The 15,427-nt window shown below is 45.9% G+C and overlaps 1 pseudogene; it reads left to right on the forward strand.

Moving 5' to 3' along the window:
• The first annotated feature begins 6,475 nt into the window (after positions 1 to 6,475).
• The window catches only part of LOC124032974, a 29,002-nt pseudogene continuing 20,050 nt past the window's right edge, over positions 6,476 to 15,427 (forward strand).

Genomic DNA, 15,427 nt, shown 5'->3' on the forward strand with positions numbered 1-15,427 from the left:
GGAAGCACTCATTGGCGCTAATAAAGTATTTTGGCCATAAGATGCCGCTATCATTCTTTATGGTCATCAGCTGTCTGCAATATCCATGCGCAATTTCGAGCAGCATCATGGTCCTTGTTGTGTTTTGATGGTTAAAGCATTTAGAATTGGAGGTATGTCCCTAAATTACTTACTACATATCCCAAGATGCACCTCCTTATTGCACAAGCCATGTTTTGGCTAAACATGCCGTCGTGAAGGGAAACGTAATTGTTCGAAGCTGTCAATTGGCTTTGAAACAACATGATTAAATATAGAATCCGATATTACCCACAATTATACATAACTTATAGGAACAATGGTTTTAAAGTAAATGTGTCCGATAGAATGCTGTAATTGCACAACTCCCTGCATTCCCAGCTAACAGGTATAGGGAGAGAACGTATTTATAATGTTACCTGTAACGTTCCCCTAATGTTTTACACGGAACCCAAACCTGCTGCTGCGCTATCGTGCATACATTTATTTTGTCCCCCCTCCACCAAACGCGATCACAACACGCAGGTTAAAATATCAAAACAAACTATAAACCAATTACATTAATTTGGGGACAAGTCGAAAAGCATTAAACATGTATGGCAATTTAGCTAGTTAGCTTTACCAGAGATGGAAAAGGACATGAGAAATCCGAATCGCTAGTTTTTTCTGGTTCATATAGAGTCACTGAACTAAGCAGACCAGACCCAGTTGCTAGTGCATTGCTGCCTATGGGAGAGCCACCCCCTTAAGCAGACCGAAACTTTTTTTTTTTCAATGGTAAATGTGACTCACCACCTGGATTCGGTCTTATGTAGCAACAATTATTGAATTTCTGTTTTTTACATTGGATAAAGTTGAGACATAGCTACAAACAATTGGAAAGTAATTCTGCTTTGAAAGTTGATCAACTTGTAAACTCACTTTTGAGAAAACCGTGTTTCAATGTTTTGGTACTACTATTGGAGAACCATTCTTTGTCTACACCCATTCAGCATTGTAAGGGTTGATCTGACCATTGTGTACTAATTTGCCAGCTACTTCAAGACACCTAAGAGAGAGAGAACAGCTCACTGAACATTATTACGCAGGGTTTGTTAGGCTGTTATGTTATCCAGAGCATTGGTGACTGCAACTGTGCTGTCAGATTGTCCATTCGTAATTCCGAGTGTTTCGTGTTCAGAGAGCACACTGAACGCTCTGGCCAATACAGTGGGGCAAAAACGTATTTAGTCATCCACCAATTGTGCAAGTTCTCCCACTTAAAAAGATGAGAGGCCTGTAATTTTCATCATAGGTACACTTCAACTATGACAGACAAAATGAGAAAACAAATCCAGAAAATCACATTGTAGGATTTTTTATGAATTTATTTGCAAATTATGGTGGAAAATAAGTATTTGGTCACCTACAAACAAGCAAGATTTCTGGCTCTCACAGACCCGTAACTTCTTCTTTAAGAGGCTCCACTGTCCTCCACTCGTTACCTGTATTAATGGCACCTGTTTGAACTTGTTATCAGTATAAAAGACACCTGTCCACAACCTCAAACAGTCACACTCCAAACTCCACTATGGCCAAGACCAAAGGGCTGTCAAAGGACACCAGAAACAAAATTGTAGACCTGCACCAGGCTGGGGAGACTGCATCTGCAATAGGTAAGCAGCTTGGTTTGAAGAAATCAACTGTGGGAGCAATTAGTAGGAAATGGAAGACATACAAGACCACTGATAATCTCCCTCGATCTGGGGCTCCAAGCAAGATCTCACCCAGTGGGGTCAAAACGATCACAAGAACGGTGAGCAAAAATCCCAGAACCACATGGGGGGACCTAGTGAATGACCTGCAGAGATCTGGGACCAAAGTATCAAAGCCATCAGTAACACACTACGCTGCCAGGGACTCAAATCCTGTGGTGCGAGACGTATCCCCCTGCTTAAGCCAGTACATGAACAGGCCCGTCTGAAGTTTGCTAGAGAGCATTTTGATGATCCAGAAGAAGATCGGGAGAATGTCATATGGTCAGATGAAACCAAAATATAACTTTTTGGTAAAAACTCAACTCGTCGTGTTTGGAGGGCAACAAAGGAGTGGCTTCGTAAGGAGTGGCTTCGTAAGAAGAATTTCAAGGTCCTGGAGTCGCCTAGCCAGTCTCCAGATCTCAACCCCATAGAAAATCTTTGGAGGGAGTTGAAAGTCCGTGTTGCCCTGCAACAGCCCCAAAACATCACTGCTCTAAAGGAGATCTGCATAGAGGAATGGACCAAAATACCAGCAATAGTGTGTAAAAACCTTGTGAAGACTTACAGAAAACGTTTGACCTCTGTCATTGCCAGCAAAGGGTATATAACAAAGTATTGAGATAAACTTTTGTTATTTACCAAATACTTATTTTCCACCATAATTTGCAAATAAATTAATTAAAAATCCTACAATGTGGTTTTCTGGATTTTTTTTCTTCTCATTGTGTCTGTCATAGTTGAAGTGTACCTATGATGAAAATGACATGCCTCTCTCATCTTTTTAAGTGGGAGAACTTGCACAATTGGTGGCTGACTAAATACTTTTTTGCCCCACTGTAAGTAGGGTTGTTCTGAAAGCTCTGACCTCACAACCACAGTCAAGTTCCCACTCTGACCTTTTTACTCTCCCTAGCAGAGCTGGTTAGGCAGTTTTCATGTTATCCAGAGCGTTGGTGACTGTAGTTGTGCTGCTGCAACATTTTAATTACACTTTGTTGCCGATGTTTACTGACACTGGACATATTCAATGGGTGTTGAACGTTCAAAAACAAATCAGTTATTTTGCGCTCTGGCACACTAAGATGAGAGAGACTTTTGTAAGGGTCTCTTTTCCAAGCTTAAAAGGATAATCATTCAATATTGGCCATGCTGTCAATCCATGTTCAAAACAACTGGAAACTCGGAACTGTGAAATCAAAGACTGAGTTCAAGACAACTTGAAAATCTGATAAAAAAGAGCTCTGACAGGGAAAATACGTTTTGAACGGTCATTCAATCCGGAATTCCAAGTTGGGAACTCTGGCCTCTTTCGAGAGCTTCGACCTGAAGATCACTGATGTCATGATTCAACCTAGTTTTTTTTCCAGAGTTCACAGTTGTCTTGAAAGTACCATAAATCCAGAGAATGCCAGACTTTGATGACAAAGTTTGATGACAAAGTTTGCCAGTGAAGGACCGCCGTGCCACCTTCCAGTTCAAGTGAGCACAGTAAAACAAGACAATTCTTGTATACTGCTACATACATTATATAATATGCCAGTTAGATAGGTATACTGTAGCTAAGAAGAAATACTAAGTGTATGCTATGTGGTGAACTGTTCGTAGCCCATGTGCCCCCCCCCTAATAATTTGGTCCCTTTCCTCATCATAATTTAGCCTACTGTTCTGACTTGGTGGTCCACATTTAGCCTATAGCCTGTTTTATAGAAATGTCATCATCAAATGTTGTAAGAGCTTTCATTGTCTGCTTATATGCCCCCTTTATTTATCCTATGGTTCTGACTTGGTGTACAGGGAGAATACTGTAAGAACGGCCCATGTTCTGTATTCTGTCGCTGTACATTTCAAAAGTGCTGAACAAATAGTTATTTACAACGTCTGTCCTAGCTCGCTCATTAATATCGGAATCTAAATTATGGATTGCCTCTTGGCCCCTCATCGTCCCCTTATGCCATAGTTTGTACATCTCAATTGTCAGTAGAAACCACATTTGTTTAAGCAAGTCAGCCATATCAGCTATGCTTTTTTTAAAGGCAGAAAATGAGTCTGAATTAACTGTTTCGCTGCCAGACAAGGCTCCGCTGATAGCCGGGTGTAGCAGTGGTAAGGTGTTGGGACTGCTGTTGGGACTCTGCTGTTTGTGATAGCTTTATGTAGGTCCTAACAGTTTGTGGGCACAGTTTGTCACCTTTATGGTGCAATCAATGTATTGTTTAACGTTGTGTAGTGGCTTTGCTGGAATGCATACATTTTTGGGGGGAAGGTTCTGGAGAAAAAGGTGTTTCAAATTGTTACAATCATTACAAATCGTCCAAAATACATCAAAGGCATATTGAATGCAATGTTTGATGTTGAGTTCTGATATTTCGCAAGCATCGCAAGGAATACAGAAGTAGTTCATCCTAGGGTGGTGTGTCCAATTTGTCCTAATGGTGGCACATTGCTTCAACCCCTGCATTGCTGCTTGCAGCTTTAATGACTGTTATAACTATACCTATTCTGCCATTATTGTGAGAAGAAAAAAAATTATCGTGAGATAATAAGACCTAGGGGGATGCACATTTATGATGGTAAAGGGCCATGAGCAACACCCTCTCATGCAATGCCATGCCAACTGGCCACATGGCGGCGCTATCGCAAACGATTGAAAATGATAACTTTGAAAGCTCACACCCCACACTCCCTGTGATCTAGAGTCATGAAATTCGGTACTCTACTGACAAGGAACAAATTTGCTGAAGGACCCCTAAGGTCCGCCATTATGGATTTTTTGCAATCTTTTATTTGATGAAAAATGCTTAAAAGCTACTCCTCTGGCACCTAATGACCGATCTACACAACAGTTCATAGGTGGCATCTATGGACCAAGGTCTCACAACGCAATATTTTCCAGACTTCTACCAAAAACAACATGTCCTCTATTGACCAATAATGGGCATGACCTGGCACATAAATGCCAATAAATCAGTCACGGATATTCGTATCGTAACAAAGCTTGGTACAGATGTTTCAAACACTGTCAAGACACAACATATAAAAACACCTCCGTATCGAACACATGGAGGCACTATAACGGAACATTTTTATATATCTTGAGCTGTTTGACTCACAGGGAGGAAATTTGGAACACATGCTCAAGGATCTGAATCGAGCTAAAGTATAGTGTTTGACAGCAAAAACCATTGATGCAAGTTCATTGGCTCATATTGTTTAGCTACAATCCCTAAAATATTTATTTCACAGATGTGCATCCATATCCATCCTATACCAAATTTGGTGCCGATCGGTCCAGCAGTTCTGGAGAAGAAGACGTTTAAAGTATTAAACATCATAAATAATTGTCCAAAATACACCAGAAGCATATTGCATGTTCAGTTTGATTTTGAGTTCTGATATTTGGCAAGCGTGGTAAACAGTGCAGAAGTAGCTCATTTTTAGGGTGATGTGTCCAATTTGTCCTGAAGTTGGCAGAGTGGTCCCACAGCTGGAACCCGGTATTGCTGCTTGCAGCTATATTTTATATATATATATATATTTATTTATTTATTTATTTTACTCCATATACAAACTTAAACACACAAACAACTTACAAAAGCCCACAAACTATGACTACATCTCATCTGTCCAGGCTCGCATTGCTCACACCCCCATCCCTAGTGCCTACATTATTGTTTGTGTTTTCATGAACAAGTACTTGATGAATAGTTCTCTTGTAAACCCATATGGGCTGGGCACCAAATGGTGTATGACACTGAAACAAATCAACATAAAAAAATCTAAATTACATGAAACACATATGGCCATAGGTCAGGTATTACATGCCCTGCATAACCTGCATAACCTCGGCAAGACGGAGCTGCTCTTCCTCCCGGGGAAGGACTGCCCGTTCCATGATCTCGCCATCACGGTTGACAACTCCATTGTGTCCTCCTCCCAGAGCGCTAAGAACCTTGGCGTGATCCTGGACAACACCCTGTCGTTCTCAACTAACATCAAGGCGGTGGCCCGTTCCTGTAGGTTCATGCTCTACAACATCTGCAGAGTACGACCCTGCCTCACACAGGAAGCGGCGCAGGTCCTAATCCAGGCACTTGTCATCTCCCGTCTGGATTACTGCAACTCGCTGTTGGCTGGGCTCCCTGCCTGTGCCATTAAACCCCTACAACTCATCCAGAACGCCGCAGCCCGTCTGGTGTTCAACCTTCCCAAGTTCTCTCACGTCACCCCGCTCCTCCGCTCTCTCCACTGGCTTCCAGTTGAAGCTCGCATCCGCTACAAGACCATGGTGCTTGCCTACGGAGCTGTGAGGGGAACGGCACCTCAGTACCTCCAGGCTCTGATCAGGCCCTACACCCAAACAAGGGCACTGCGTTCATCCACCTCTGGCCTGCTCGCCTCCCTACCGATGAGGAAGTACAGTTCCCGCTCAGCCCAGTCAAAACTGTTCGCTGCTCTGGCCCCCCCAATGGTGGAACAAACTCCCTCACGACGCCAGGACAGCGGAGTCAATCACCACCTTCCGGAGACACCTGAAACCCCACCTCTTTAAGGAATACCTAGCATAGGATAAAGTAATCCTTCTCACCCCCCCCCCCCTTTAAGATTTAGATGCACTATTGTAAAGTGACTGTTCCACTGGATGTCATAAGGTGAATGCACCAATTTGTAAGTCGCTCTGGATAAGAGCGTCTGCTAAATGACTTAAATGTAAATGTTAAATGTGCATTCTAAACGGATGTGTGCAGGTGAAGAGCTTTGTGTCTGATTACTTCCTGAAAACACAGGATGCCACAGAGGTGGGGATTTGTTTGAATCTCTTTAAAACTATATAAAACAGGTTGTGAGGAAAAATGTTTAGCACTTAATTATGCTAATGCTAAGCTGTAGCGAATCCCTGGATCCATACTGTAGGTAGACCTCTATGTAGGTATCAATAAGATTAAATGGATTTGGGTAAAGCAATCCTTTAAAGTGCATTAATAACTGTGTTCTCAGCCCTGCAGCAAGGGTTTGTAAGGCAGGTAAATTACGATTTATTATATGTGCTTTTTTTTCATGTGCAATAGCAGTGCAATAACTGTGTTCTGGGATTCCTCAGGGAGGTGTATAACTTTGTGTTGGAGTTCAGCAGCAGCCAATCTGAGCTGCAGATGGTGCTCCATGATGCAAGGGGGCTGCCGGGGGAGCCCAACGCCCTCAAGCTCCTTGGCCAGGCCAACGTGGCCTGCGTGGACCTCGCGGTGTGGGCTGTCAAAGACGAGCAAGGTAATTCATTAGCTATAACAATGTTGATAACTTCATTCTTGCCTTATGTGTTATTACATCATTGACATCGCATAATGTTGTCAACAGGTCAGAGCCATACAGACAGAGTTTGATAATCATCCATCATTTTGACAACAGCATTCATGCTTGAACGTTAAAAAGGGACATGTCCTGGTGGGCCTTCCATGGTCATGGGCCACTATTTCAGTGCCCCTAGAGATCCGGGGCTTTAACAACTGCTGCCTACCTCCTCTTTCCTCCCTTTACACTCGTAGGAGCTGAGAACCTGTGCACCAAACTATCCAAGAAGCTGCAGTCCAAGACCTCCAGTAAAGTCATCATTGCGCACATCTGCTGTCATCATCTGCTGTCTACAGGTAATGTACTCCACCTCCTCCTTTCGACACTCCCTGTCCCTCCTCCTTTCCCCACTCCCTGTCCCTCCTCCTTTCTCCACTCCCTGTCCCTCCTCCTTTTCCCACTCCCTGTCCCTCCTCCTTTCTCCACTCCCTGTCCCTCCTCCTTTCCCCACTCCCTGTCCTTCCTCCTTTTCCCACTCCTTGTCCATCCTCCTTTCCCCACTCCCTGTCCCTCCTCCTTTCTCCACTCCCTGTCCCTCCTCCTTTTCCCACTCCCTGTCCCTCCTCCTTTCCCCACTCCCTGTCCCTCCTCCTTTCCCGTCTCCCTGTCCCTCCTCCTGTCATGGCTCTGCTCGCTCTGCTCTGTGTATGTCTTTAGGTTCTGAGACATCTTTTTTGAGAGGTTTCCGGTAGTCGGCCCCTCTGCTTTGTGTCAGTCTGTATGGTTAGGGCAGGACTAATTTCTTCATCCCGCTTCCGCAGCTTTTCATCACGCACCACCTGCTCTCCCTGACTTCTTGTCCGACTCCCACCCGCTCCAGCAAGAACTGGTCCTGAACCCGACCTCAGTCCTGCAAATGTTATTTTAGGCATATATGTAAGAAAGCTTGCTTGGCAGCCCAGGCCAAGCAATTTTGTGCCATATAGGCAAGATCAAAATACGCAAAAATAGCCCCAAAAAATACCTGAGATTCTCACATGGCCCATTTATCTTAGGCTATCTGTATTGTTGGGCTATGTCAGCCAATAGGCTAGATAGAAAATAGAATAATTGCACTTGACTTGAGTGAGCTACGTTTTGAGCTACATTTTTTAGGAGCGGGACGATTGGCAGACAGAATAAAAATACATGTGTTATTCATAATTATTTCCAGTCAACTTAAATACTACATAGATATATCAAATCAAATATCAAATCAAATCTAATTTTATTTGTCACATACACATGTTTAGCAGATGTTAATGCGAGTGTAGCGAAATGCTTGTGCTTCTAGTTCCGACAATGCAGTAATAACCAACAAGTAATCTAGCTAACAATTCCAAAACTACTACCTTATAGACACAAGTGTAAGGGGATAAAGAATATGTACATAAGGATATATGAATGACTGATGGTACAGAGCAGCATAGGCAAGATACAGTAGATGGTATCGAGTACAGTATATACATATGAGATGAGTATGTAAACAAAGTGGCATAGTTAAAGTGGCTAGTGATACATGTATTACATAAGGATGCAGTCGATGATATAGAGTACAGTATATACGTATGCATATGAGATGAATAATGTAGGGTAAGTAACATTATATAAGGTAGCATTGTTTAAAGTGGCTAGTGATATATTTACATCATTTCCCATCAATTCCCATTATTAAAGTGGCTGGAGTTGAGTCAGTGTCAGTGTGTTGGCAGCAGCCACTCAATGTTAGTGGTGGCTGTTTAACAGTCTGATGGCCTTGAGATAGAAGCTGTTTTTCAGTCTCTCGGTCCCAGCTTTGATGCACCTGTACTGACTTCGCCTTCTGGATGATAGCGGGGTGAACAGGCAGTGGCTCGGGGGGTTGATGTCCTTGATGATCTTTATGGCCTTCCTGTAACATCGGGTGGTGTAGGTGTCCTGGAGGGCAGGTAGTTTGCCCCCGGTGATGCGTTGTGCAGACCTCACTACCCTCTGGAGAGCCTTACGGTTGTGGGCGGAGCAGTTGCTGTACCAGGCGGTGATACAGCCCGCGAGGATGCTCTCGATTGTGCATCTGTAGAAGTTTGTGAGTGCTTTTGGTGACAAGCCAAATTTCTTCAGCCTCCTGAGGTTGAAGAGGCGCTGCTGCGCCTTCTTCACGATGCTGTCTTTGTGAGTGGACCAATTCAGTTTGTCTGTGATGTGTATGCCGAGGAACTTAAAACTTGCTACCCTCTCCACTACTGTTCCATCGATGTGGATAGGGGGGTGTTCCCTCTGCTGTTTCCTGAAGTCCACAATCGTCTCCTTAGTTTTGTTGACGTTGAGTGTGAGGTTATTTTCCTGACACCACACTCCGAGGGCCCTCACCTCCTCCCTGTAGACCGTCTCGTCGTTGTTGGTAATCAAGCCTACCACTGTTGTGTCGTCCGCAAACTTGATGATTGAGTTGGAGGCGTGCGTGGCCACGCAGTCGTGGGTGAACAGGGAGTACAGGAGAGGGCTCAGAACGCACGCTTGTGGGGCCCCAGTGTTGAGGATCATGTTGTTGCCTACCCTCACCACCTGGGGGCGGCCCGTCAGGAAGTCCAGTACCCAGTTGCACAGGGCGGGGTCGAGACCCAGGGTCTAGAGCTTGATGACGAGCTTGGAGGGTACTATGGTGTTGAATGCCGAGCTGTAGTCGATGAACAGCAATCTCACATAGGTATTCCTCTTGTCCAGATGGGTTAGAGCAGTGTGCAGTGTGGTTGAGATTGCATCGTCTGTGGACCTATTTGGGCGGTAAGCAAATTGGAGTGGGTCTAGGGTGTCAGGTAGGGTGGAGGTGATATGGTCCTTGACTAGTCTCTCAAAGCACTTCATGATGATGGAAGTGAGTGCTACGGGGCGGTAGTCGTTTAGCTCAGTTACCTTAGCTTTCTTGGGAACAGGAACAATGGTGGCCCTCTTGAAGCATGTGGGAACAGCAGACTTGATTGAATATGTCCATAGAAACACACCGGCCAGCTGGTCTGCGCATGCTCTGAGGGCGCGGCTGGGGATGCCGTCTGGGCCTGCAGCCTTGCGAGGGTTAACACGTTTAAATGTCTTACTCACCTCGGCTGCAGTGAAGGAGAGACCGCATGTTTTCGTTGCAGGCCGTGTCAGTGGCACTGTATTGTCCTCAAAGCGGGCGAAAAAGTTATTTAGTCTGCCTGGGAGCAAGACATCCTGGTCCGTGACTGGGCTGGATTTCTTCTTGTAGTCCGTGATTGACTGTAGACCCTGCCACATGCCTCTTGTGTCTGAGCCGTTGAATTGAGATTCTACTTTGTCTCTGTACTGACGCTTAGCTTGTTTGATAGCCTTGCGGAGGGAATAGCTGCACTGTTTGTATTCGGTCATGTTGCCAGTCACCTTGCCCTGATTAAAAGCAGTGGTTCGCGCTTTCAGTTTCACGCGAATGCTGCCATCAATCCACGGTTTCTGGTTAGGGAATGTTTTAATCGTTGCTATGGGAACGACATCTTCAACGCACGTTCTAATGAACTCGCACACCGAATCAGCGTATTCGTCAATATTGTTATCTGACGCAATACGAAACATATCCCAGTCCACGTGATGGAAGCAGTCTTGGAGTGTGGAGTCAGCTTGGTCGGACCAGCGTTGGACAGACCTCAGCGTGGGAGCCTCTTGTTTTAGTTTCTGTCTGTAGGCAGGGATCAACAAAATGGAGTCGTGGTCAGCTTTTCCGAAAGGGGGGCGGGGCAGGGCCTTATATGCGTCGCGGAAGTTAGAGTAACAATGATCCAAGGTTTTTCCACCCCTGGTTGCGCAATCGATATGCTGATAAAATTTAGGGAGTCTTGTTTTCAGATTAGCCTTGTTAAAATCCCCAGCTACAATGAATGCAGCCTCCGGATAAATGGATTCCAGTTTGCAAAGAGTCAAATAAAGTTTGTTCAGAGCCATCGATGTGTCTGCTTGGGGGGGGATATATACGGCTGTGATTATAATCGAAGAGAATTCTCTTGGTAGATAAGGTCTACATTTGATTGTGAGGAATTCTAAATCAGGTGAACAGAACGATTTGAGTTCCTGTATGTTTCTTTCATCCCACCATGTCTCGTTAGCCATAAGGCATACGCCCCCGCCCCTTTTCTTACCAGAAAGATGTTTGTTTCTGTCGGCGCGATGCGTGGAGAAACCCGCTGGCTGCACCGCCTCGGATAGCGTCTCTCCAGTGAGCCATGTTTCCATGAAGCAAAGAACGTTACAGTCTCTGATGTCCCTCTGGAATGCTACCCTTGCTCGGATTTCATCAACCTTGTTGTCAAGAGACTGGACATTGGCGAGAAGAATGCTAGGGAGTGGTGCACGATGTGCCCGTCTCCGGAGTCTGACCAGAAGACCGCCTCGTTTCCCTCTTTTTCGGAGTCGTTTTTTTGGGTCGCTGCATGGGATCCATTCCGTTGTCCTGTTTGAAAGGCAGAACACAGGATCCGCGTCGCGAAAAACATATTCTTGGTCGTACTGATGGTGAGTTGACGCTGATCTTATATTCAGTAGTTCTTCTCGACTGTATGTAATGAAACCTAAGATGACCTTAGGTACTAATGTAAGAAATAACACAAAAAACTGCATAGTTTCCTAGGAACGCGAAGCGAGGCGGCCATCTCTGTCGGCGCCGGAAGTAATAATATATAATAATAATAATAATATATAGTAATAATATATATATATATATATATATATATATATATATATACTACATAGATTTCTTCGAAAGACAACTGTGCCATGCTTCTCCGTCCGTGCAGCCTACAGGCTATTTAACTGAGAATACATTTACATTTACATTTAAGTCATTTAGCAGACGCTCTTATCCAGAGCGACTTACAAATTGGTGCATTCACCTTATGACATCCAGTGGAACAACCACTTTACAATAGTGCATCTAAATATTTTAAGGGGGGTTTTTATCCTATCCTAGGTGTTCCTTAAAGAGGTGGGGTTTCAGGTGTCTCCGGAAGGTGGTGATTGACTCCGCTGTCCTGGCGTCGTGAGGGAGTTTGTTCCACCATTGGGGAGCCAGAGCAGCGAACAGTTTTGACTGAGCTGAGCGGGAACTGTACTTCCTCAGTGGTAGGGAGGCGAGCAGGCCAGAGGTGGATGAACGCAGTGCCCTTATTTGGGTGTAGGGCCTGATCAGAGCCTGGAGGTCTCTGAGCACCATGGTCTTGTAGCGGATGCGAGCTTCAATTGGAAGCCAGTGGAGAGAGCGGAGGAGCGGGGTGACGTGAGAGAACTTGGGAAGGTTGAACACTAGACGGGCTGCGGCGTTCTGGATGAGTTGTAGGGGTTTAATGGCACAGGCAGGGAGCCCAGCCAACAGCGAGTTGCAGTAATCCAGACGGGAGATGACAAGTGCCTGGATTAGGACCTGCGCCGCTTCCTGTGTGAGGCAGGGTCGTACTCTGCGGATGTTGTAGAGCATGAACCTACAGGAACGGGCCACCGCCTTGATGTTAGTTGAGAACGACAGTTTGTTGTCCAGGATCACGCCAAGGTTCTTAGCGCTCTGGGAGGAGGACACAATGGAGTTGTCAACCGTGATGGCGAGATCATGGAACGGGCAGTCCTTCCCCGGGAGGAAGAGCAGCTCCGTCTTGCCGAAGTTCAGCTTGAGGTGGTGATCCGTCATCCACACTGATATGTCTGCCAGACATGCAGAGATGCGATTCGCCACCTGGTCATCAGAAGGGGAAAGAAGAAGATTAATTGTGTGTCGTCTGCATAGCAATGATAGGAGAGACCATGTGAGGTTATGACAGAGCCAAGTGACTTGGTGTATAGCGAGAATAGGAGAGGGCCTAGAACAGAGCCCTGGGGGACACCAGTGGTGAGAGCGCGTGGTGAGGAGACAGATTCTCGCCACGCCACCTGGTAGGAGCGACCTGTCAGGTAGGACGCAATCCAAGCGTGGGCCGCGCCGGAGATGCCCAACTCGGAGAGGGTGGAGAGGAGGATCTGATGGTTCACAGTATCGAAGGCAGCCGATAGGTCTAGAAGGATGAGAGCAGAGGAGAGAGAGTTAGCTTTAGCGGTGCGGAGCGCCTCCGTGATACAGAGAAGAGCAGTCTCAGTTGAATGACTAGTCTTGAAACCTGATTGATTTGGATCAAGAAGGTCATTCTGAGAGAGATAGCGGGAGAGCTGACCAAGGACGGCACGTTCAAGAGTTTTGAAGAGAAAAGAAAGAAGGGATACTGGTCTGTAGTTGTTGACATCGGAGGGATCGAGTGTAGGTTTTTTCAGAAGGGGTGCAACTCTCGCTCTCTTGAAGACGGAAGGGACGTAGCCAGCGGTCAGGGATAAGTTGATGAGCGAGGTGAGGTAAGGGAGAAGGTCTCCGGAAATGGTCTGGAGAAGAGAGGAGGGGATAGGGTCGAGCGGGCAGGTTGTTGGGCGGCCGGCCGTCACAAGACGCGAGATTTCATCTGGAGAGAGGGGAGAAAGAGGTCAGAGCACAGGGTAGGGCAGTGTGAGCAGAACCAGCGGTGTTGTTTGACTTAGCAAACGAGGATCGGATGTCGTCGATCTTCTTTTCAAAATGGTTGACGAAGTCATCTGCAGAGAGGGAGGGGGGAGGGGGAGGAGGATTCAGGAGGGAGGAGAATGTGGCAAAGAGCTTCCTAGGGTTAGAGGCAGATGCTTGGAATTTAGAGTGGTAGAAAGTGGCTTTAGCAGCAGAGACAGAGGAGGAAAATGTAGAGAGGAGGGAGTGAAAGGATGCCAGGTCCGCAGGGAGGCGAGTTTTCCTCCATTTCCGCTCGGCCTTCCGGAGCCCTGTTCTGTGAGCTCGCATTGAGTCGTCAAGCCACGGAGCGGGAGGGGAGGACCGAGCCGGCCTGGAAGATAGGGGACATAGAGAGTCAAAGGATGCAGAAAGGGAGGAGAGGAGGGTTGAGGAGGCAGAATCAGGAGATAGGTTGGAGAAGGTTTGAGCAGAGGGAAGAGATGATAGGATGGAAGAGGAGAGAGTAGCGGGGGAGAGAGAGCGAAGGTTGGGACGGCGCGATACCATCCGAGTAGGGGCAGTGTGGGAAGTGTTGGATGAGAGCGAGAGGGAAAAGGATACAAGGTAGTGGTCGGAGACTTGGAGGGGAGTTGCAATGAGGTTAGTGGAAGAACAGCATCCAGTAAAGATGAGGTCGAGCGTATTGCCTGCCTTGTGAGTAGGGGGGGAAGGTGAGAGGGTGAGGTCAAAAGAGGAGAGGAGTGGAAAGAAGGAGGCAGAGAGGAATGAGTCAAAGGTAGACGTGGGGAGGTTAAAGTCGCCCAGAACTGTGAGAGGTGAGCCGTCCTCAGGAAAGGAGCTTATCAAGGCATCAAGCTCATTGATGAACTCTCCGAGGGGACCTGGAGGGCGATAAATGATAAGGATGTTAAGCTTGAAAGGGCTGGTAACTGTGACAGCATGAAATTCAAAGGAGGCGATAGACAGATGGGTAAGGGGAGAAAGAGAGAATGACCACATGGGAGAGAGAAGGATCCCTATGCCACCACCCCGCTGACCAGAAGCTCTCGGACATACATAATAGGATAGGTGCACCTGTTCTCACATGCCTGGCAAAAGACTGGAGGTGGGCTCCTGAACTTGAAGCAGCAAGAATTCGTCAATTAGTTTTGTGAATATTGAGATAAAGAGGTGATTTTAATACAATAGAAAAGGTATGCAAAACAGAAAGACAACCCTTTAGAAAACAATCTTGCATAGCGTTTAGGAGCAGGACGATTTGCAGGCGTAGACAAATGCATTATTGATATTCAGTCAATGTTGGAGCCTCAACTATAGCTTATCATAGGAAGCTACTTCCCTTGACAAGACAACTTCGTCATGCTATTGCGCCCATAAAGCCTAGAGGCTATTTAATTGAGACCATACAGAGGCACATTTTATCTCACATGCCCAACAAAAGAGAGAAGAGTATAGGCTAGAACTTGAAGCAGCAAAAATTAGCATATGACAGTTTGTGAATAGTGAGGTATATAAGAGGTGCTTGTAATACAATAGAAAACTCATTCAAACAGAAAGACAGCCATTTCAAAAATCCGCAGGACAAAAAAAATGATTTATGTTCCAAAGCTTCCTGACCCCAGCATGAAAAAATGCTGATATAGCGCCACAATGATCTCTGTTGGGGTCCACGCCCAGTAGTAGCCCACTCTGATCTCTCTCGGTGTCTGTCTGTCTGTAAGGTCTAGGATGCCTGTGTGAGAGATTTCCAGTAGCAGCCCACTCGGCTACCACATTGCACAGAGACTTTCGGTCCTCGTCAAGTTCTACAAATACCATAGCCAGTACAACCCAGGTAACCATG

The sequence above is a fragment of the Oncorhynchus gorbuscha genome, linkage group LG04 (genome assembly GCF_021184085.1).
Source record: "Oncorhynchus gorbuscha isolate QuinsamMale2020 ecotype Even-year linkage group LG04, OgorEven_v1.0, whole genome shotgun sequence".
NCBI lineage: Eukaryota > Metazoa > Chordata > Actinopteri > Salmoniformes > Salmonidae > Oncorhynchus > Oncorhynchus gorbuscha.